General features: G+C 48.7%; 16 non-coding genes across 16 annotated transcripts; all 16 read right to left on the reverse strand.

The window, feature by feature from the left end:
* Positions 1-47: 47 nt before the first annotated feature.
* TRNAA-UGC (transfer RNA alanine (anticodon UGC)) lies at positions 48-119 on the reverse strand. The gene has a single exon. It is a non-coding gene; the product is annotated as a tRNA-Ala (tRNA).
* A 924-nt stretch (positions 120-1,043) lies between these two features.
* TRNAA-CGC (transfer RNA alanine (anticodon CGC)) lies at positions 1,044-1,115 on the reverse strand. The gene has a single exon. It is a non-coding gene; the product is annotated as a tRNA-Ala (tRNA).
* Positions 1,116-1,246: 131 nt separating this feature from the next.
* On the reverse strand, positions 1,247-1,318 carry TRNAA-UGC (transfer RNA alanine (anticodon UGC)). The gene has a single exon. It is a non-coding gene; the product is annotated as a tRNA-Ala (tRNA).
* A 923-nt stretch (positions 1,319-2,241) lies between these two features.
* On the reverse strand, positions 2,242-2,313 carry TRNAA-CGC (transfer RNA alanine (anticodon CGC)). Its single transcript has one exon. It is a non-coding gene; the product is annotated as a tRNA-Ala (tRNA).
* A 131-nt stretch (positions 2,314-2,444) lies between these two features.
* TRNAA-UGC (transfer RNA alanine (anticodon UGC)) lies at positions 2,445-2,516 on the reverse strand. The gene has a single exon. It is a non-coding gene; the product is annotated as a tRNA-Ala (tRNA).
* A 923-nt stretch (positions 2,517-3,439) lies between these two features.
* On the reverse strand, positions 3,440-3,511 carry TRNAA-CGC (transfer RNA alanine (anticodon CGC)). Its single transcript has one exon. It is a non-coding gene; the product is annotated as a tRNA-Ala (tRNA).
* A 150-nt stretch (positions 3,512-3,661) lies between these two features.
* On the reverse strand, positions 3,662-3,733 carry TRNAA-UGC (transfer RNA alanine (anticodon UGC)). Its single transcript has one exon. It is a non-coding gene; the product is annotated as a tRNA-Ala (tRNA).
* Positions 3,734-4,656: 923 nt separating this feature from the next.
* TRNAA-CGC (transfer RNA alanine (anticodon CGC)) lies at positions 4,657-4,728 on the reverse strand. Its single transcript has one exon. It is a non-coding gene; the product is annotated as a tRNA-Ala (tRNA).
* A 131-nt stretch (positions 4,729-4,859) lies between these two features.
* On the reverse strand, positions 4,860-4,931 carry TRNAA-UGC (transfer RNA alanine (anticodon UGC)). The gene has a single exon. It is a non-coding gene; the product is annotated as a tRNA-Ala (tRNA).
* A 923-nt stretch (positions 4,932-5,854) lies between these two features.
* TRNAA-CGC (transfer RNA alanine (anticodon CGC)) lies at positions 5,855-5,926 on the reverse strand. Its single transcript has one exon. It is a non-coding gene; the product is annotated as a tRNA-Ala (tRNA).
* A 131-nt stretch (positions 5,927-6,057) lies between these two features.
* On the reverse strand, positions 6,058-6,129 carry TRNAA-UGC (transfer RNA alanine (anticodon UGC)). The gene has a single exon. It is a non-coding gene; the product is annotated as a tRNA-Ala (tRNA).
* A 924-nt stretch (positions 6,130-7,053) lies between these two features.
* On the reverse strand, positions 7,054-7,125 carry TRNAA-CGC (transfer RNA alanine (anticodon CGC)). The gene has a single exon. It is a non-coding gene; the product is annotated as a tRNA-Ala (tRNA).
* A 131-nt stretch (positions 7,126-7,256) lies between these two features.
* TRNAA-UGC (transfer RNA alanine (anticodon UGC)) lies at positions 7,257-7,328 on the reverse strand. Its single transcript has one exon. It is a non-coding gene; the product is annotated as a tRNA-Ala (tRNA).
* Positions 7,329-8,435: 1,107 nt separating this feature from the next.
* On the reverse strand, positions 8,436-8,507 carry TRNAA-UGC (transfer RNA alanine (anticodon UGC)). Its single transcript has one exon. It is a non-coding gene; the product is annotated as a tRNA-Ala (tRNA).
* Positions 8,508-9,431: 924 nt separating this feature from the next.
* On the reverse strand, positions 9,432-9,503 carry TRNAA-CGC (transfer RNA alanine (anticodon CGC)). The gene has a single exon. It is a non-coding gene; the product is annotated as a tRNA-Ala (tRNA).
* A 1,310-nt stretch (positions 9,504-10,813) lies between these two features.
* TRNAA-UGC (transfer RNA alanine (anticodon UGC)) lies at positions 10,814-10,885 on the reverse strand. The gene has a single exon. It is a non-coding gene; the product is annotated as a tRNA-Ala (tRNA).
* Between the last annotated feature and the right edge of the window lie 11,242 nt (positions 10,886-22,127).

Consider the following 22,127-nt stretch of genomic DNA (forward strand, 5'->3'; position numbering starts at 1 on the left):
ACCACCAAAAACAAGTGCATTCCTTGCACATACAAGCAGGCTGACCATGGAGATGCCGGGGATTGAACCAAGGGCCTCACACATGCAAAGCGTGCGCTCTACCACTAAGCTACATCCCCAGTTATGAACTGTGTGAAAATGCAAGTTTTTTTTTTTCAAACCTAGAATAACTTGCCATTTTGGAGTCGAGAGTAGTAACTGTACTTTCAAGTAACTTTTCAGAATACGTTGCAGTGTGTGTACATGGGAAATCAGACTATTTCTGACCCTTATATGTCTTGTATTCTGCATTTTCACCGGTTCTCCCCTCTGCAAACTCTAGCTCTACATTGTCAATTGACTCCAGGCTTTTGGGAGGAGACTAGCAACTCTGGGCTCTACCATATACAGCGCAGCACACAGAGAAGGTTTCCTGGCCTTCATTAGTCAGCACACAGACAAACGCAGCAGAAGTGTGGAGTATATGACAGAGCAATAGTAATCAGTGTAGATGGTGAATCCAGCTCTTGGTTAAAGTAAAAGACGCGTGATTAAGCTCAGCACAATCCTTCTGATTGTCCCTCTGCCAGTTTTCTCACCTTCCCGCCTCCTATATCATTAGCATAAAGTCTAAAAAGCTGTGCCACCCAATGTCAAGGTGTGTTGGTGGGAGGTTTAAGTTTGATCCCAATGAAGTTGAGCTGTCTTTCTTCAGAGTGGATGGTGAATACAGGAGGAAGGGGTAGAGCAAACCTTGGCTGGTAAGTGGTGAAAAAAGCAAATATCTTTGAGACTATATAATCGAAAGTCTCCTTTATTTGCGTGTACTATTGATTTTGGACAAGTTTGTTGAATGTCCAGTTCCCATTCAAGTCATTTTACTGAGTGGGAAAAAGTGTTGCCCGTGGCTTAGGCAGTGTTAAGACCTTGCAATCGAGAAACCCTTGTCCTGCCAAGTGACATGGCAAAGCAAACAGTTTAAGCGGCAGAGATTCCTTGCGAGTCTTGACACTTAGCTTGAGTGGTGCGCTAGCCAAAGATGTCTAGCCATATTTGAAAAAGGTTGGAGATGCTGGGTATTGAACCCAGGACCTCATACATGCGAAGCATGCACTCTACCACTGAGCTACATCCCCAAAAGTGTACCGGAATATTGGAGCACTCACACGTATTTACTTCACACAACGGATGCAAGAAGCGAACAAGGGTGAGAAAAAGTGACTACCAAAAGGAAGTGCGTTCCTTGCACATACATGCAGGATGGCCATGGAGATGCCGGGGATTGAACCCGGGGCCTCACACATGCAAAGCGTGCACTCTACCACTGAGCTACATCCCCAGTTACGAACTGTGTGAAAATGCAAGTTTTTTTTTTCAAACCAAGAATAACTTGCCATTTTGGAGTCGAGAGTAGTAACTGTACTTTCAAGTAACTTTTCAGAATACGCTGCAGTGTGTGTACATGGGAAATCAGACTATTTCTGACCCTTATATGTCTTGTATTCTGCATTTTCACCGGTTCTACCCTCTGCAAACTCTAGCTCTACATTGTCAATTGACTCCAGGCTTTTGGGAGGAGACTAGCAACTCTGGGCTCTACCATATACAGCGCAGCACAGAGAGAAGGCTTCCCGGCCTTCATTAGTCAACACACAGACAAACGCAGCAGAAGTGTGGAGTATATGACAGAGCAATAGTAATCAGTGTAGATGGTGAATCCAGCTCTAGGTTAAAGTAAAAGACGCGTGATTAAGCTCAGCACAATCCTTCTGATTGTCCCTCTGCCAGTTTTCTCACCTTCCCGCCTCCTATATCATTAGCATAAAGTCTAAAAAGCTGTGCAACCCAATGTCAAGGTGTGTTGGTGGGAGGTTTAGGTTTGATCCCAATGAAGTTGAGCTGTCTTTTTTCAGAGTGGATGGTGAATACAGGAGGCAGGGGTAGAGCAAACCTTGGCTGGTAAGTGGTGAAAAAAGCAAATATCTTTGAGACTATATAATCGAAAGTCTCCTATATTTGCGTGTACTATTGATTTTGGCCAAGTTTGTTGAATGTCCAGTTCCCATTCAAGTCATTTTACTGAGTGGGAAAAAGTGTTGCCCGTGGCTTAGGCAGTGTTAAGACCTTGCAATCGAGAAAGCCTTGTCCTGCCAAGTGACATGGCAAAGCAAACAGTTTAAGCGGCAGAGATTCCTTGCGAGTCTTGACACTTAGCTTGAGTGGTGTGCTAGCCAAAGATGTCTAGCCATATTTGAAAAAGGTTGGAGATGCTGGGGATTGAACCCAGGACCTCATACATGCGAAGCATGCGCTCTACCACTGAGCTACATCCCCAAAAGTGTACGGGAAGCCTGGAGCACTCACACGTATTTACTTCACACAGCGGCTGCAGGAAGCGAACAAGGGTGAGAAAAAGTGACCACGAAATGGAAGTGCGTTCCTTGCACATACATGCAGGCTGGCCATGGAGATGCCGGGGATTGAACCCGGGGCCTCACACATGCAAAGCGTGCGCTCTACCACTGAGCTACATCCCCAGTTACGAACTGTGTGAAAATGCAAGTTTTTTTTTTCAAACCAAGAATAACTTGCCATTTTGGAGTCGAGAGTAGTAACTGTACTTTCAAGTAACTTTTCAGAATACGCTGCAGTGTGTGTACATGGGAAATCAGACTATTTCTGACCCTTATATGTCTTGTATTCTGCATTTTCACCGGTTCTACCCTCTGCAAACTCTAGCTCTACATTGTCAATTGACTCCAGGCTTTTGGGAGGAGACTAGCAACTCTGGGCTCTACCATATACAGCGCAGCACAGAGAGAAGGCTTCCCGGCCTTCATTAGTCAACACACAGACAAACGCAGCAGAAGTGTGGAGTATATGACAGAGCAATAGTAATCAGTGTAGATGGTGAATCCAGCTCTAGGTTAAAGTAAAAGACGCGTGATTAAGCTCAGCACAATCCTTCTGATTGTCCCTCTGCCAGTTTTCTCACCTTCCCGCCTCCTATATCATTAGCATAAAGTCTAAAAAGCTGTGCAACCCAATGTCAAGGTGTGTTGGTGGGAGGTTTAGGTTTGATCCCAATGAAGTTGAGCTGTCTTTTTTCAGAGTGGATGGTGAATACAGGAGGCAGGGGTAGAGCAAACCTTGGCTGGTAAGTGGTGAAAAAAGCAAATATCTTTGAGACTATATAATCGAAAGTCTCCTATATTTGCGTGTACTATTGATTTTGGCCAAGTTTGTTGAATGTCCAGTTCCCATTCAAGTCATTTTACTGAGTGGGAAAAAGTGTTGCCCGTGGCTTAGGCAGTGTTAAGACCTTGCAATCGAGAAAGCCTTGTCCTGCCAAGTGACATGGCAAAGCAAACAGTTTAAGCGGCAGAGATTCCTTGCGAGTCTTGACACTTAGCTTGAGTGGTGTGCTAGCCAAAGATGTCTAGCCATATTTGAAAAAGGTTGGAGATGCTGGGGATTGAACCCAGGACCTCATACATGCGAAGCATGCGCTCTACCACTGAGCTACATCCCCAAAAGTGTACGGGAAGCCTGGAGCACTCACACGTATTTACTTCACACAGCGGCTGCAGGAAGCGAACAAGGGTGAGAAAAAGTGACCACGAAATGGAAGTGCGTTCCTTGCACATACATGCAGGATGGCCATGGAGATGCCGGCTGGCCATGGAGATGCCGGGGATTGAACCCGGGGCCTCACACATGCAAAGCGTGCGCTCTACCACTGAGCTACATCCCCAGTTACGAACTGTGTGAAAATGCAAGTTTTTTTTTTCAAACCAAGAATAACTTGCCATTTTGGAGTCGAGAGTAGTAACTGTACTTTCAAGTAACTTTTCAGAATACGCTGCAGTGTGTGTACATGGGAAATCAGACTATTTCTGACCCTTATATGTCTTGTATTCTGCATTTTCACCGGTTCTACCCTCTGCAAACTCTAGCTCTACATTGTCAATTGACTCCAGGCTTTTGGGAGGAGACTAGCAACTCTGGGCTCTACCATATACAGCGCAGCACAGAGAGAAGGCTTCCCGGCCTTCATTAGTCAACACACAGACAAACGCAGCAGAAGTGTGGAGTATATGACAGAGCAATAGTAATCAGTGTAGATGGTGAATCCAGCTCTAGGTTAAAGTAAAAGACGCGTGATTAAGCTCAGCACAATCCTTCTGATTGTCCCTCTGCCAGTTTTCTCACCTTCCCGCCTCCTATATCATTAGCATAAAGTCTAAAAAGCTGTGCAACCCAATGTCAAGGTGTGTTGGTGGGAGGTTTAGGTTTGATCCCAATGAAGTTGAGCTGTCTTTTTTCAGAGTGGATGGTGAATACAGGAGGCAGGGGTAGAGCAAACCTTGGCTGGTAAGTGGTGAAAAAAGCAAATATCTTTGAGACTATATAATCGAAAGTCTCCTATATTTGCGTGTACTATTGATTTTGGCCAAGTTTGTTGAATGTCCAGTTCCCATTCAAGTCATTTTACTGAGTGGGAAAAACTGTTGCCCGTGGCTTAGGCAGTGTTAAGACCTTGCAATCGAGAAAGCCTTGTCCTGCCAAGTGACATGGCAAAGCAAACAGTTTAAGCGGCAGAGATTCCTTGCGAGTCTTGACACTTAGCTTGAGTGGTGTGCTAGCCAAAGATGTCTAGCCATATTTGAAAAAGGTTGGAGATGCTGGGGATTGAACCCAGGACCTCATACATGCGAAGCATGCGCTATACCACTGAGCTACATCCCCAAAAGTGTACCGGAAGCCTGGAGCACTCACACGTATTTACTTCACACAGCGGCTGCAGGAAGCAAACAAGGGTGAGAAAAAGTGACCACGAAATGGAAGTGCGTTCCTTGCACATACATGCAGGCTGGCCATGGAGATGCCGGGGATTGAACCCAGGGCTTCACACATGCAAAGCGTGCGCTCTACCACTGAGCTACATCCCCAGTTACGAACTGTGTGAAAATGCAAGTTTTTTTTTTCAAACCAAGAATAACTTGCCATTTTGGAGTCGAGAGTAGTAACTGTACTTTCAAGTAACTTTTCAGAATACGCTGCAGTGTGTGTACATGGGAAATCAGACTATTTCTGACCCTTATATGTCTTGTATTCTGCATTTTCACCGGTTCTACCCTCTGCAAACTCTAGCTCTACATTGTCAATTGACTCCAGGCTTTTGGGAGGAGACTAGCAACTCTGGGCTCTACCATATACAGTGCAGCACACAGAGAAGGTTTCCCGGCCTTCATTAGTCAACACACAGACAAACGCAGCAGAAGTGTGGAGTATATGACAGAGCAATAGTAATCAGTGTAGATGGTGAATCCAGCTCTAGGTTAAAGTAAAAGACGCGTGATTAAGCTCAGCACAATCCTTCTGATTGTCCCTCTGCCAGTTTTCTCACCTTCCCGCCTCCTATATCATTAGCATAAAGTCTAAAAAGCTGTGCAACCCAATGTCAAGGTGTGTTGGTGGGAGGTTTAGGTTTGATCCCAATGAAGTTGAGCTGTCTTTTTTCAGAGTGGATGGTGAATACAGGAGGCAGGGGTAGAGCAAACCTTGGCTGGTAAGTGGTGAAAAAAGCAAATATCTTTGAGACTATATAATCGAAAGTCTCCTATATTTGCGTGTACTATTGATTTTGGCCAAGTTTGTTGAATGTCCAGTTCCCATTCAAGTCATTTTACTGAGTGGGAAAAAGTGTTGCCCGTAGCTTAGGCAGTGTTAAGACCTTGCATTCGAGAAAGCCTTGTCCTGCCAAGTGACATGGCAAAGCAAACAGTTTAAGCGGCAGAGATTCCTTGCGAGTCTTGACACTTAGCTTGAGTGGTGTGCTAGCCAAAGATGTCTAGCCATATTTGAAAAAGGTTGGAGATGCTGGGGATTGAACCCAGCACCTCATACATGCGAAGCATGCGCTCTACCACTGAGCTACATCCCCAAAAGTGTACCGGAAGCCTGGAGCACTCACACGTATTTACTTCACACAGCGGCTGCAGGAAGCGAACAAGGGTGAGAAAAAGTGACCACCAAAAACAAGTGCATTCCTTGCACATACAAGCAGGCTGACCATGGAGATGCCGGGGATTGAACCAGGGGCCTCACACATGCAAAGCGTGCGCTCTACCACTAAGCTACATCCCCAGTTATGAACTGTGTGAAAATGCAAGTTGTTTTTTTTCAAACCTAGAATAACTTGCCATTTTGGAGTCGAGAGTAGTAACTGTACTTTCAAGTAACTTTTCAGAATACGTTGCAGTGTGTGTACATGGGAAATCAGACTATTTCTGACCCTTATATGTCTTGTATTCTGCATTTTCACCGGTTCTCCCCTCTGCAAACTCTAGCTCTACATTGTCAATTGACTCCAAGCTTTTGGGAGGAGACTAGCAACTCTGGGCTCTACCATATACAGCGCAGCACACAGAGAAGGTTTCCTGGCCTTCATTAGTCAGCACACAGACAAACGCAGCATAAGTGTGGAGTATATGACAGAGCAATAGTAATCAGTGTAGATGGTGAATCCAGCTCTAGGTTAAAGTAAAAGACATGTGATTAAGCTCAGCACAATCCTTCTGATTGTCCCTCTGCCAGTTTTCTCACCTTCCCGCCTCCTATATCATTAGCATAAAGTCTAAAAAGCTGTGCAACTCAATGTCAAGGTGTGTTGGTGGGAGGTTTAGGTTTGATCCCAATGAAGTTGAGCTGTCTTTTTTCAGAGTGGATGGTGAATACAGGAGGCAGGGGTAGAGCAAACCTTGGCTGGTAAGTGGTGAAAAAAGCAAATATCTTTGAGACTATATAATCGAAAGTCTTCTATATTTGCGTGTACTATTGATTTTGGCCAAGTTTGTTGAATGTCCAGTTCCCATTCAAGTCATGTTACTGAGTGGGAAAAAGTGTTGCCCGTGGCTTAGGCAGTGTTAAGACCTTGCAATCGAGAAAGCCTTGTCCTGCCAAGTGACATGGCAAAGCAAACAGTTTACGCGGCAGAGATTCCTTGCGAGTCTTGACACTTAGCTTGAGTGGTGCGCTAGCCAAAGATGTCTAGCCATATTTGAAAAAAGTTGGAGATGCTGGGTATTGAACCCAGGACCTCATACATGCGAAGCATGTGCTCTACCACTGAGCTACATCCCCAAAAGTGTACCGGAAGCCTGGAGCACTCACACGTATTTACTTCACACAGCGGATGCAAGAAGCAAACAAGGGTGAGAAAAAGTGACTACCAGAAGGAAGTGCATTCCTTGCACATACATGCAGGATGGCCATGGAGATACCCGGGATTGAACCAGGGGCCTCACACATGCAAAGCGTGCGCTCTACCACTGAGCTACATCCCCAGTTTCAAACTGTGTGAAAATGCAAGTTTTTTTTTTTCAAACCAAGAATAACTTGCCATTTTGGAGTCGAGAGTAGTAACTGTACTTTCAAGTAACTTTTCAGAATACGCTGCAGTGTGTGTACATGTGAAATCAGACTATTTCTGACCCTTATATGTCTTGTATTCTGCATTTTCACCGGTTCTCCCCTCTGCAAACTCTAGCTCTACATTGTCAATTGACTCCAGGCTTTTGGGAGGAGACTAGCAACTCTGGGCTCTACCATATACAGCGCAGCACACAGAGAAGGTTTCCTGGCCTTCATTAGTCAACACACAGACAAACACAGCAGAAGTGTGGAGTATATGACAGAGCAATAGTAATCAGTGTAGATGGTGAATCCAGCTCTAGGTTAAAATAAAAGACGCGTGATTAAGCTCAGCACAATCCTTCTGATTGTCCCTCTGCCAGTTTTCTCACCTTCCCGCCTCCTATATCATTAGCATAAAGTCTAAAAAGCTGCGCTACCCAATGTCAAGGTGTGTTGGTGGGAGGTTTAAGTTTGATCCCAATGAAGTTGAGCTGTCTTTTTTCAGCGTGGATGGTGAATACAGGAGGCAGGGGTAGAGCAAACCTTGGCTGGTAAGTGGTGAAAAAAGCAAATATCTTTGAGACTATATAATCGAATGTCTCCTTTATTTGCATGTACTATTGATTTTGGCCAAGTTTGTTGAATGTCCATTTCCCATTCAAGTCATTTTACAGAGTGGGAAAAAGTGTTGCCCGTGGCTTAGGCAGTGTTAAGACCTTGCAATCGAGAAAGCCTTGTCCTGCCAAGTGACATGGCAAAGCAAACAGTTTAAGCGGCAGACATTCCTTGCGAGTCTTGACACTTAACTTGAGTGGTGCGCTAGCCAAAGATGTCTAGCCATATTAGAAAAAGGTTGGAGATGCTGGGGATTGAACTCAGGACCTCATACATGTGAGCTACATCCCCAAAAGTGTACCGGAAGCCTGGAGCACTCACACGTATTTCCTTCACACAGCGGCTGCAGTAAGCGAACAAGGGTGAGAAAAAGTGACCACCAAAAGGAAGTGCGAACCTTTCACATACATGCAGGCTGGCTATGGAGATGCCGGGGATTGAACCCCGGGCCTCACACATGCAAAGCATGCGCTCTACCACTGAGCTACATCCCCAGTTACAAACTGTGTGAAAATGCAAGTTTTTTTTTTTCAAACCTAGAAAAACTTGCCATTTTGGAGTCGAGAGTAGTAACTGTACTTTCAAGTAACTTTTCAGAATACGCTGCAGTGTGTGTACATGGGAAATCAGACTATTTCTGACCCTTATATGTCTTGTATTCTGCATTTTCACCGGTTCTCCCCTCTGCAAACTCTAGCTCTACATTGTCAATTGACTCCAGGCTTTTGGGAGGAGACTAGCAACTCTGGGCTCTACCATATACAGCGCAGCACACAGAGAAGGTTTCCTGGCCTTCATTAGTCAACACACAGACAAACGCAGCAGAAGTGTGGAGTATATGACAGAGCAATAGTAATCAGTGTAGATGGTGAATCCAGCTCTAGGTTAAAGTAAAAGACGCGTGATTAAGCTAAGCACAATCCTTCTGATTGTCCCTCTGCCAGTTTTCTCACCATCCTGCCTCCTATATCATTAGCATAAAGTCTAAAAAGCTGTGCAACCCATTGTCAAGGTGTGTTGGTGGGAGGTTTAGGTTTGATCCCAATGAAGTTGAGCTGTCTTTTTTCAGAGTGGATGGTGAATACAGGAGGCAGGGGTAGAGCAAACCTTGGCTGGTAAGTGGTGAAAAAAGCAAATATCTTTGAGACTATATAATCGAAAGTCTTCTATATTTGCGTGTACTATTGATTTTCGCCAAGTTTGTTGAATGTCCAGTTACCATTCAAGTCATTTTACTGAGTGGGAAAAAGTGTTGCACGTGGCTTAGGCAGTGTTAAGACCTTGCAATCGAGAAAGCCTTGTCCTGCCAAGGGACATGTCAAAGCAAACAGTTTAAGCGGCAGAGATTCCTTGCGAGTCTTGACACTTAGCTTGAGTGGTGCGCTAGCCAAAAATGTCTGGCCATATTTGAAAAAGGTTGGAGACGCTGGGGATTGAACCCAGGACCTCATACATGCGAAGCATGTGCTCTACCACTGAGCTACATCCCCAAAAGTGTACCGGAAGCCTGGAGCACTCACACGTATTTACTTCACACAGCGGCTGCAGGAAGTGAACAAGGGTGAGAAAAAGTGACCACCAAAAGGAAGTGCGTTCCTTGCACATACATGCAGGCTGGCCATGCAGTTGCCGGGGATTGAACCCAGGGCTTCACACATGCAAAGCGTGCGCTCTACCACTTAGCTACATCCCCAGTTACGAACTGTGTGAAAATGCAAGTTTTTTTTTTTCAAACCTAGAATAATTTGCCATTTTGGAGTCGAGAGTAGTAACTATACTTTCAAGTAACTTTTCAGAATACGCTGCAGTGTATGTACATGGGAAATCAGACTATTTCTGACCCTTATATGTCTTGTATTCTGCATTTTCACCGGTTCTCCCCTCTGCAAACTCTAGCTCTACATTGTCAATTGACTCCAGGCTTTTGGGAGGAGACTAGCAACTCTGGGCTCTACCATATACAGCGCAGCACACAGAGAAGGTTTCCTGGCCTTCATTAGTCAACACACAGACAAACACAGCAGAAGTGTGGAGTATATGACAGAGCAAGAGTAATCAGTGTAGATGGTGAATCCAGCTCTAGGTTAAAGTAAAAGACGCGTGATTAAGCTCAGCACAATCCTTCTGATTGTCCCTCTGCCAGTTTTCTCACCTTCCCGCCTCCTATATCATTAGCATAAAGTCTAAAAAGCTGCGCCACCCAATGTCAAGGTGTGTTGGTGGGAGGTTTAAGTTTGATCCCAATGAAGTTGAGCTGTCTTTTTCCAGCGTGGAAGGTGAATAGAGGAGGCAGGGGTAGAGCAAACCTTGGCTGGTAAGTGGTGAAAAAAGCAAATATCTTTGAGACTATATAATCGAATGTCTCCTTTATTTGCATGTACTATTGATTTTGGCCAAGTTTGTTGAATGTCCAGTTCCCATTCAAGTCATTTTACTGAGTGGGAAAAAGTGTTGCCCGTGGCTTAGGCAGTGTTAAGACCTTGCAATCGAGAAAGCCTTGTCCTGCCAAGTGACATGGCAAAGCAAACAGTTTAAGCGGCAGACATTCCTTGCGAGTCTTGACACTTAGCTTGAGTGGTGCGCTAGCCAAAGATGTCTAGCCATATTAGAAAAAGGTTGGAGATGCTGGGGATTGAACTCAGGACCTCATACATGTGAGCTACATCCCCAAAAGTGTACCGGAAGCCTGGAGCACTCACACGTATTTCCTTCACACAGCGGCTGCAGTAAGCGAACAAGGGTGAGAAAAAGTGACCACCAAAAGGAAGTGCGAACCTTTCACATACATGCAGGCTGGCTATGGAGATGCCGGGGATTGAACCCCGGGCCTCACACATGCAAAGCATGCGCTCTACCACTGAGCTACATCCCCAGTTACAAACTGTGTGAAAATGCAAGTTTTTTTTTTTTCAAACCTAGAAAAACTTGCCATTTTGGAGTCGAGAGTAGTAACTGTACTTTCAAGTAACTTTTCAGAATACGCTGCAGTGTGTGTACATGGGAAATCAGACTATTTCTGACCCTTATATGTCTTGTATTCTGCATTTTCACCGGTTCTCCCCTCTGCAAACTCTAGCTCTACATTGTCAATTGACTCCAGGCTTTTGGGAGGAGACTAGCAACTCTGGGCTCTACCATATACAGCGCAGCACACAGAGAAGGTTTCCTGGCCTTCATTAGTCAACACACAGACAAACGCAGCAGAAGTGTGGAGTATATGACAGAGCAATAGTAATCAGTAGAGTTGAGCGATACCAGCCGATACTTGAAAATATCGGATCGGAGTGGATCGGCCGATCTTAAAAAAAAGTATCGGTATCGCCGATTCCGATACCGGGAACCAATGCAAGTCAATGGGGCCAAAATATCGGAATTAAAAAAAACCCTTTCTTTCCTTGTAGGTTAATTCTACATGAAGAAAAACAACTAAGAATAATGTAGAATGTATTGTGGGAGGTGGAGGAGACATTAAAGCCATAGAGGTTTAGCCCAATCAAATGGAATAGCAGGAATTAAACTTTTTTTTTTAAAGATGTTAGGAGTTACAAAGATATTGACTATGTTAGCCTCATTTATATTTTGCCAGACATGTATGTCTTCTTCTTCTACTTCCTTTTTTTACATTCTTCTTCTTCTTCTTCTACTTCCTTTTTTTACATTCTTCTTCTTCTTCTTCTACTTCCTTTTTTTACATTCTTCTTCTTATTCCTTTTTTTACATTCTTCTTCTTCTTCTTCTACTTCCTTTTTTTACATTCTTCTTCTTCTTCTTCTTCTTCTTCTTCTTCTTCTTCTTCTTCTTCCTTTTCTTACATTCTTCATATTCTTCTTATTCAACAATTATTATTCTACATATTCAGCTTCTTCATCTTCTTCCTATTCTTCTTCATCATATTCTTGTTTGTGTCAGGCATTCCTGTAGTTGTTATCTAGAAAAGTTAGAAGTTTACACCTTCCGTTCTGCCTGTCACAAAAGATTTACAACAGGATTTGTCCGCGTTCAGTTTGGCCTGCAGAAGCAGGCCTTTTCCAGGGGCACCACGAGGAGGAACGGACTCACCCCCATACACTGCTTAGTCTTCTTCTGCTTATAAATAAGATAATATCATTTGCTCAGAGTATTAGTCTTATGCTTAATGTTCTTCTGCTTTGTTTTTTTTATGCTTCTTTGTCTTCTCTCTCTTGTTGTTCTGCATCTTGGTGGTTGTCTTCCTGTTCTTTGTCCTCTTGAACCAGCTGACGGTACTGGCACCCGGAGGGGCAGCAGAAGGAACAAGAGCCAATGGCACTACCGAGGACCAGCTGACGGTGCTGGAACCCGGTTACTAAGCAGGAGGTACCTGTGCTACAAAGCACTACCAAGGACCAGCAGACGTTGCCGGAACTCGGATACCGAGATGGAGGCACCTAGGCCAAAGGCTCTGACGAGAACCAGCTGACGGTGCTGGAACCCGGAGGGGTAGCATAAGCTGCAAGAGCAAATGGAAATAGCGAGGACCAGCTGACAGTGCTGGCACCCGGAGGGGCAGCAGAAGGAATAAGAGCCAATGGCACAACCGAGGACCAGCTGACGGTGCTGGAACCCGGTTACTAAGCAGGAGGTACCTGTGCTACAAAGCACTACCAAGGACCAGCAGACGTTGCCGGAACTCGGATACCGAGATGGAGGCACCTAGGCCAAAGGCTCTGACGAGAACCAGCTGACGGTGCTGGAACCCGGAGGGGTAGCATAAGCTGCAAGAGCAAATGGAAATAGCGAGGACCAGCTGACAGTGCTGGCACCCGGAGGGGCAGCAGAAGGAATAAGAGCCAATGGCACAACCGAGGACCAGCTGACGGTGCTGGAACCCGGTTACTAAGCAGGAGGTACCTGTGCTACAAAGCACTACCAAGGACCAGCAGACGTTGCTGGAACTCGGATACCGAGATGGAGGCACCTAGGCCAAAGGCTCTGATGAGAACCAGCTGACGGTGCTGGAACCCGGAGGGGTATCAGAAGTTACCCCTGAAAAGCAAAGTTGGCATGCCGCAAGCTGGCCGCAGTTACCGAATCACACAGTCCTACAGGGGGTGCTTGTCCTACTGGCACTATGGAACAAACCTTTCTTACCAGAACCCGCAGTCCACATAGGAAGCACCTAAACTGCTGGCACCCTAGCCTCGGCTAACCCAACCGCAACACGACATGGCAACTTGGGGTGGCAAACTGACATTGACACTTCCCGGAAACAGCAGGCAGGGCTGGAACCAAGCTGGGCAGGAGGGAGTACCCGTGCCAAAGTCAGTTATGAGCAGCAACTGGCGATGTTGGAGCCCAGGACAAGCACTTAGCAGGCTGAGGCCTGATGTGCTGTCAATTGGGAGGCAGCAGGACAGATTGCCATCAAAACAGCAGGGGAACAGCTGACGTTACTGAACCCCACAAACACAGGAGCTAGTGTTTTACTCTGTGAAGACGGCACTTCCGAGCAACAACTGGCTGTGTTGAAGCCCAGGGACAAGCACGGAGCAGGCTTAGGCTGCATTGAAGAAATTTTAAGATCGGTTGTAGACTACTAATTTGAACCAAGCTCCACTTAGGCCTGTGGATTCACTGATTTTCGTATTTCCCCTGTCCTCCAACCCCGCCAGTTACAGCTCCGAAGTGGCGTCTGCACAATCCACACTTGTTCCTGTGTTACAGGTGTTCAGTCCGGTCAGTTAATCCCCTGATGTGTGTCCGGCAATGTCGCCTGCTCTGTCCACATTCCGATAATGGGAATGTGGACAGAGCAGGCGACATTGCCGGACACACATCAGGGGATTAACTGATCGGACTGAACACCTGTAACACAGGAACAAGTGTGGATTGTGCAGACGCCACTTCGGAGCTGTAACTGGCAGGGTTGGAGGACAGGGGAAATACGAGAGACAGTGGAGCCACAGGCCTAATTGGAGCACGGTTAAAAATCAGTAGTGGTACGACTGTGTAGGCAGCAGGAGACTTTGCCATCCACACAGCAGGGGATCAGCTGACATTACTGAACCCCACTGAGACACGGGAGCAAGTATCTCTTTCCGTGTGGACGGCACTTCCGAACTACAACTGGCTGTGTTGAAGCCCAGGAAATAGGAGGGTGTAGGCAGAGGCCTACTGAATTTTGAATGAGGTGACAGCAGGAGAGACTGCCATCCACACAGCAGGGGATCAGCTGACGTTACTGAACCCCACTGAGACACGGGAGCAAGTATCTCTTTCCGTGTGGACGGCACTTCCGAACTACAACTGGCTGTGTTGAAGCCCAGGAAATAGGAGGGTGTAGGCAGAGGCCTACTGAATTTTGAATGAGGTGACAGCAGGAGAGACTGCCATCCACACAGCAGGGGATCAGCTGACGTTACTGAACCCCACTGAGACACGGGAGCAAGTGTCTCTTTCCGTGTGGACGGCACTTCCGAACTACAACTGGCTGTGTTGAAGCCCAGGAAATAGGAGGGTGTAGGCAGAGGCCTACTGAATTTTGAATGAGGTGACAGCAGGAGAGACTGCCATCCACACAGCAGGGGATCAGCTGACGTTACTGAACCCCACTGAGACACGGGAGCAAGTGTCTCTTTCCGTGTGGACGGCACTTCCGAACTACAACTGGCTGTGTTGAAGCCCAGGAAATAGGAGGGTGTAGGCAGAGGCCTACTGTATTTTGAATGAGTTTACAGCAGGAGAGACTGCCATCCACACAGCAGGGGATCAGCTGACGTTACTGAACCCCACTGAGACACGGGAGCAAGTGTCTCTTTCCGTGTGGACGGCACTTCCGAACTACAACTGGCTGTGTTGAAGCCCAGGAAATAGGAGGGTGTAGGCAGAGGCCTACTGTATTTTGAATGAGTTTACAGCAGGAGAGACTGCCATCCACACAGCAGGGGATCAGCTGACGTTACTGAACCCCACTGAGACACGGGAGCAAGTATCTCTTTCCGTGTGGACGGCACTTCCGAACTACAACTGGCTGTGTTGAAGCCCAGGAAATAGGAGGGTGTAGGCAGAGGCCTACTGAATTTTGAATGAGGTGACAGCAGGAGAGACTGCCATCCACACAGCAGGGGATCAGCTGACGTTACTGAACCCCACTGAGACACGGGAGCAAGTATCTCTTTCCGTGTGGACGGCACTTCCGAACTACAACTGGCTGTGTTGAAGCCCAGGAAATAGGAGGGTGTAGGCAGAGGCCTACTGAATTTTGAATGAGGTGACAGCAGGAGAGACTGCCATCCACACAGCAGGGGATCAGCTGACGTTACTGAACCCCACTGAGACACGGGAGCAAGTGTCTCTTTCCGTGTGGACGGCACTTCCGAACTACAACTGGCTGTGTTGAAGCCCAGGAAATAGGAGGGTGTAGGCAGAGGCCTACTGTATTTTGAATGAGTTTACAGCAGGAGAGACTGCCATCCACACAGCAGGGGATCAGCTGACGTTACTGAACCCCACTGAGACACGGGAGCAAGTGTCTCTTTCCGTGTGGACGGCACTTCCGAACTACAACTGGCTGTGTTGAAGCCCAGGAAATAGGAGGGTGTAGGCAGAGGCCTACTGTATTTTGAATGAGTTTACAGCAGGAGAGACTGCCATCCACACAGCAGGGGATCAGCTGACGTTACTGAACCCCACTGAGACACGGGAGCAAGTATCTCTTTCCGTGTGGACGGCACTTCCGAACTACAACTGGCTGTGTTGAAGCCCAGGAAATAGGAGGGTGTAGGCAGAGGCCTACTGAATTTTGAATGAGGTGACAGCAGGAGAGACTGCCATCCACACAGCAGGGGATCAGCTGACGTTACTGAACCCCACTGAGACACGGGAGCAAGTATCTCTTTCCGTGTGGACGGCACTTCCGAACTACAACTGGCTGTGTTGAAGCCCAGGAAATAGGAGGGTGTAGGCAGAGGCCTACTGAATTTTGAATGAGGTGACAGCAGGAGAGACTGCCATCCACACAGCAGGGGATCAGCTGACGTTACTGAACCCCACTGAGACACGGGAGCAAGTATCTCTTTCCGTGTGGACGGCACTTCCGAACTACAACTGGCTGTGTTGAAGCCCAGGAAATAGGAGGGTGTAGGCAGAGGCCTACTGAATTTTGAATGAGGTGACAGCAGGAGAGACTGCCATCCACACAGCAGGGGATCAGCTGACGTTACTGAACCCCACTGAGACACGGGAGCAAGTGTCTCTTTCCGTGTGGACGGCACTTCCGAACTACAACTGGCTGTGTTGAAGCCCAGGAAATAGGAGGGTGTAGGCAGAGGCCTACTGTATTTTGAATGAGTTTACAGCAGGAGAGACTGCCATCCACACAGCAGGGGATCAGCTGACGTTACTGAACCCCACTGAGACACGGGAGCAAGTATCTCTTTCCGTGTGGACGGCACTTCCGAACTACAACTGGCTGTGTTGAAGCCCAGGAAATAGGAGGGTGTAGGCAGAGGCCTACTGAATTTTGAATGAGGTGACAGCAGGAGAGACTGCCATCCACACAGCAGGGGATCAGCTGACGTTACTGAACCCCACTGAGACACGGGAGCAAGTATCTCTTTCCGTGTGGACGGCACTTCCGAACTACAACTGGCTGTGTTGAAGCCCAGGAAATAGGAGGGTGTAGGCAGAGGCCTACTGTCTTTGTAATGCGGAGACAGCAGGAGAGACTGCCATCTCCACAGCAGGGGAACAGCTGGCAGTGCTGAACCCCACTAACACTTGAACGAATGTGTTTGGCTCTGTGGAGACGACACTTCTGAACACCAACTGACGCTGTTGGAGCCCAGGATTAGGCGAGGAGCAGGCTGGGGCCTACTGGATTTTGGCAGGTGAATGCAGCAGGAGACTTGCCATCTCCACAGCAGGGGAACAGCTGGCAGTGCTGAACCCCACTAACACTTGAACGAATGTGTTTGGTTCTGTGGAGACGACACTTCTGAACACCAACTGACGCTGTTGGAGCCCAGGATTAGGCGAGGAGCAGGCTGGGGCCTACTGGATTTTGGCAGGTGAAGGCAGCAGGAGACTTGCCATCTCCACAGCAGGGGAACAGCTGGCAGTGCTGAACCCCACTAACACTTGAACGAATGTGTTTGGCTCTGTGGAGACGACACTTCTGAACACCAACTGACGCTGTTGGAGCCCAGGATTAGGCGAGGAGCAGGCTGGGGCCTACTGGATTTTGGCAGGTGAAGGCAGCAGGAGACTTGCCATCTCCACAGCAGGGGAACAGCTGGCAGTGCTGAACCCCACTAACACTTGAACGAATGTGTTTGGCTCTGTGGAGACGACACTTCTGAACACCAACTGACGCTGTTGGAGCCCAGGATTAGGCGAGGAGCAGGCTGGGGCCTACTGGATTTTGGCAGGTGAAGGCAGCAGGAGACTTGCCATCTCCACAGCAGGGGAACAGCTGGCAGTGCTGAACCCCACTAACACTTGAACGAATGTGTTTGGTTCTGTGGAGACGACACTTCTGAACACCAACTGACGCTGTTGGAGCCCAGGATTAGGCGAGGAGCAGGCTGGGGCCTACTGGATTTTGGCAGGTGAAGGCAGCAGGAGACTTGCCATCTCCACAGCAGGGGAACAGCTGGCAGTGCTGAACCCCACTAACACTTGAACGAATGTGTTTGGCTCTGTGGAGACGACACTTCTGAACACCAACTGACGCTGTTGGAGCCCAGGATTAGGCGAGGAGCAGGCTGGGGCCTACTGGATTTTGGCAGGTGAAGGCAGCAGGAGACTTGCCATCTCCACAGCAGGGGAACAGCTGGCAGTGCTGAACCCCACTAACACTTGAACGAATGTGTTTGGCTCTGTGGAGACGACACTTCTGAACACCAACTGACGCTGTTGGAGCCCAGGATTAGGCGAGGAGCAGGCTGGGGCCTACTGGATTTTGGCAGGTGAAGGCAGCAGGAGACTTGCCATCTCCACAGCAGGGGAACAGCTGGCAGTGCTGAACCCCACTAACACTTGAACGAATGTGTTTGGTTCTGTGGAGACGACACTTCTGAACACCAACTGACGCTGTTGGAGCCCAGGATTAGGCGAGGAGCAGGCTGGGGCCTACTGGATTTTGGCAGGTGAAGGCAGCAGGAGACTTGCCATCTCCACAGCAGGGGAACAGCTGGCAGTGCTGAACCCCACTAACACTTGAACGAATGTGTTTGGTTCTGTGGAGACGACACTTCTGAACACCAACTGACGCTGTTGGAGCCCAGGATTAGGCGAGGAGCAGGCTGGGGCCTACTGGATTTTGGCAGGTGAAGGCAGCAGGAGACTTGCCATCTCCACAGCAGGGGAACAGCTGGCAGTGCTGAACCCCACTAACACTTGAACGAATGTGTTTGGTTCTGTGGAGACGACACTTCTGAACACCAACTGACGCTGTTGGAGCCCAGGATTAGGCGAGGAGCAGGCTGGGGCCTACTGGATTTTGGCAGGTGAAGGCAGCAGGAGACTTGCCATCTCCACAGCAGGGGAACAGCTGGCAGTGCTGAACCCCACTAACACTTGAACGAATGTGTTTGGTTCTGTGGAGACGACACTTCTGAACACCAACTGACGCTGTTGGAGCCCAGGATTAGGCGAGGAGCAGGCTGGGGCCTACTGGATTTTGGCAGGTGAAGGCAGCAGGAGACTTGCCATCTCCACAGCAGGGGAACAGCTGGCAGTGCTGAACCCCACTAACACTTGAACGAATGTGTTTGGCTCTGTGGAGACGACACTTCTGAACACCAACTGACGCTGTTGGAGCCCAGGATTAGGCGAGGAGCAGGCTGGGGCCTACTGGATTTTGGCAGGTGAAGGCAGCAGGAGACTTGCCATCTCCACAGCAGGGGAACAGCTGGCAGTGCTGAACCCCACTAACACTTGAACGAATGTGTTTGGTTCTGTGGAGACGACACTTCTGAACACCAACTGACGCTGTTGGAGCCCAGGATTAGGCGAGGAGCAGGCTGGGGCCTACTGGATTTTGGCAGGTGAAGGCAGCAGGAGACTTGCCATCTCCACAGCAGGGGAACAGCTGGCAGTGCTGAACCCCACTAACACTTGAACGAATGTGTTTGGTTCTGTGGAGACGACACTTCTGAACACCAACTGACGCTGTTGGAGCCCAGGATTAGGCGAGGAGCAGGCTGGGGCCTACTGGATTTTGGCAGGTGAAGGCAGCAGGAGACTTGCCATCTCCACAGCAGGGGAACAGCTGGCAGTGCTGAACCCCACTAACACTTGAACGAATGTGTTTGGCTCTGTGGAGACGACACTTCTGAACACCAACTGACGCTGTTGGAGCCCAGGATTAGGCGAGGAGCAGGCTGGGGCCTACTGGATTTTGGCAGGTGAAGGCAGCAGGAGACTTGCCATCTCCACAGCAGGGGAACAGCTGGCAGTGCTGAACCCCACTAACACTTGAACGAATGTGTTTGGCTCTGTGGAGACGACACTTCTGAACACCAACTGACGCTGTTGGTGCCCAGGATTACGCATGCCGCATGCAGAGGCCAATGGGCAGCGGTTTTTATGGAGGTTGTGGACTACTACTGATTCTAACCATGCTCCACTTAGGCCTCTGGCTCCACTGTCTCTACTATTTACCCTGGCCTCCAACCCCGCCAGCTACATCTCTGAAGTGGCGTCAGCACAATCTACACTTGTTCCTGTGTTACTGGTGCTCAGTCCCATCAGTTGATCCCCTGATGTTTGTCCGGCAAGTTCGCCAGCTCTGTCCTCATTCCCACTACTGGTTATGGGAATGTGGACAGAGCAGGAGACCTTGCCGGACACACATCAGGGGATAAACTGATGGGACTGAGCCACAGGAACACAGGAACAAGTGTAGATTGTGCTGACGCCACTTCAGAGATGTAGATGGCGGGGTTGGAGGTCAGGGGAAATAGTAGAGACAGTGGAGCCAGAGACCTAAGTTGGGCACGGTTAAAAATCAGTAGTGGTTTGAATGTTGATGGAGCTGGTGACTCTGCCGTCCACACAGCAGGGGATCAGCTGGCATTACTGAACCCCAGTAACACAGGAGCTAGTGTGTTTCTCTGTGCAGACGACACATCTGAGCGACAACTGGCTGTGTTGAAGCACAGGGATTATAGTTCAGGTGGTAGAAAAATGAACACACCAGCAGACCTGGATACAGTTGCCAACCACTAATTTAGTCTGTAAGAGGAATGGCAAAGTCTTTGGAGATCCAGGCCTTGTTCATTTTCAGAAAAGTCAGCCGGTCAACATTATCGGAAGATAGTCGCGTGCGACGGTCTGTTAGTACACCACCTGCGGCACTAAAGACACGTTCCGATAATACACTGGCAGCAGGGCAAGCCAGCACCTCCAATGCATACTGGCTAAGCTCTGGCCATGTATCCAGCTTAGAGACCCAAAACTTGAAGGGGGAAGAGCCATCTGGGAGTACAGCGACAGGGCAAGACATGTAGTCTGACACCATCTGACGGAAGCGTTGCCTCCTGCTGACTCGAGGCGTCGCTGATGGTGTAGACAATTGTGGTGGACACACAAAACTTTGCCACATTTGGGCCATAGTGGTCTTGCCTTGTGCTGCGGCACTGCCTCTGCTCCCTCTTTGTGCAGAGTTTCCTCCACTGCCTCGACGCACAGAGCTGCTTTGTAAAGCACTTGCAACAATGCTGTCGGGTGGAATGGAAAACATTATGGACTGCACCAGTGACTCTTCGTACTCCCGCATTTTACGCTCCCGGTTCAACGTTGGTATGAGCCTTTGTACGCTGTCCCGGTAGCGAGGATCTAGGAGGGTGTACACCCAATAATCAGCCGAGACGAGAATGTGGGCGATGCGGCGGTCGTTTCTCAGGCACTGCAGCATGAAATCAACCATGTGCACCAGACTCCCAACTGCCAAAGAACCGCTGTCCCCTGTTTGAGGCGTGACCTCGACCTGCTCTGCATCACCCCACCCTCGCTGTACATACTGAGTAGAGGTTTGTGTACCTCCCTCCTCTGGAGAGATGTCTTCCTCCTCCATCGACTCCTCCTCATCCTCCTCACAAAGTGTCCCCTGCCTAGGCCTTTGTGAGGAAACACGTAGCGCAGACTGTCCAGAAGCAGATGGCATTTGGGACTCCTCATCCTCCACCTCTTCTGAAACCTCATCCCTTAGTGCTTGCAGTGTTTGTTGAAGCAGGCAGATAAGGGGGACAGTCATGCTGACTAGTGCATCATCTGCACTCGCCATCCGCGTGGATTCATCGAAGGCACGCAAAACGAGGCAGATGTCCTTCATAGAGGCCCACTCAATGGTGCTGAAGTGTGAACGGCGCACAGTGCGACTTGTTTGCGCCTGATGCAGCTGGTACTCCATGACTGCTGCCTGCTGCTCACACAACCGCTCCAACATATGTAACGTTGAATTCCACCGGGTGGGTAGGTCACATATGATGCAATGTTCTGGAAGGCCAAATCGTCGCTGCAGAGCAGCGAGGCGCGATCTTGCCGTGCTGGAACGTCGCAAGTGAGCGCACTCTATGCGGACCTTGTGCAACAGTGCATCAAGATCCGGATAGTCCCTCAGAAAGCTCTGCACGACCAAGTTAAGAACATGTGCCAGACATGGGATGTGTGTGAGGTTGCCTAGGCCAAGAGCTGCCACCAGATTTCGGCCATTGTCACACACTACCAAGCCCGGCTGGAGATTCGCTGGCCCAAACCACACATCGCTCTCCAGCTTGATAGCATTCCAGAGCTCCTGCGCTGTGTGGCTTCGATTCCCCAAAGAAATTAATTTGAGTACAGCCTGTTGACGTTTGGCCACGGCTGTGCTCATATCGGTCGTAACAGGCTCCTGCTCTGCTGTTTCTGAGGAACTTGAGTAGGAGGAGGAGTCTATGTGTACAGACTGGAGTCCTGCAATCCGTGGCGTTGGAAGAACACGTACAGCGCCACTCTCCAGATCCGTACCCGGCTCCACAACATTGACCCAGTGGGCAGTGAGGGAAAGGTATCGTCCCTGTCCATGGTTACTGGTCCACGCATCGGTGGTCAGGTGGACCTTGCTACTAACGGCGTTTAGTAGCGCATGTTTTATTTTGCCCTCAACATGTTTC

The sequence above is a fragment of the Dendrobates tinctorius genome, unplaced genomic scaffold (assembly GCF_039654945.1).
Source record: "Dendrobates tinctorius isolate UK_male_01 unplaced genomic scaffold, ASM3965494v1 ptg000011l, whole genome shotgun sequence".
Taxonomy (NCBI): domain Eukaryota; kingdom Metazoa; phylum Chordata; class Amphibia; order Anura; family Dendrobatidae; genus Dendrobates; species Dendrobates tinctorius.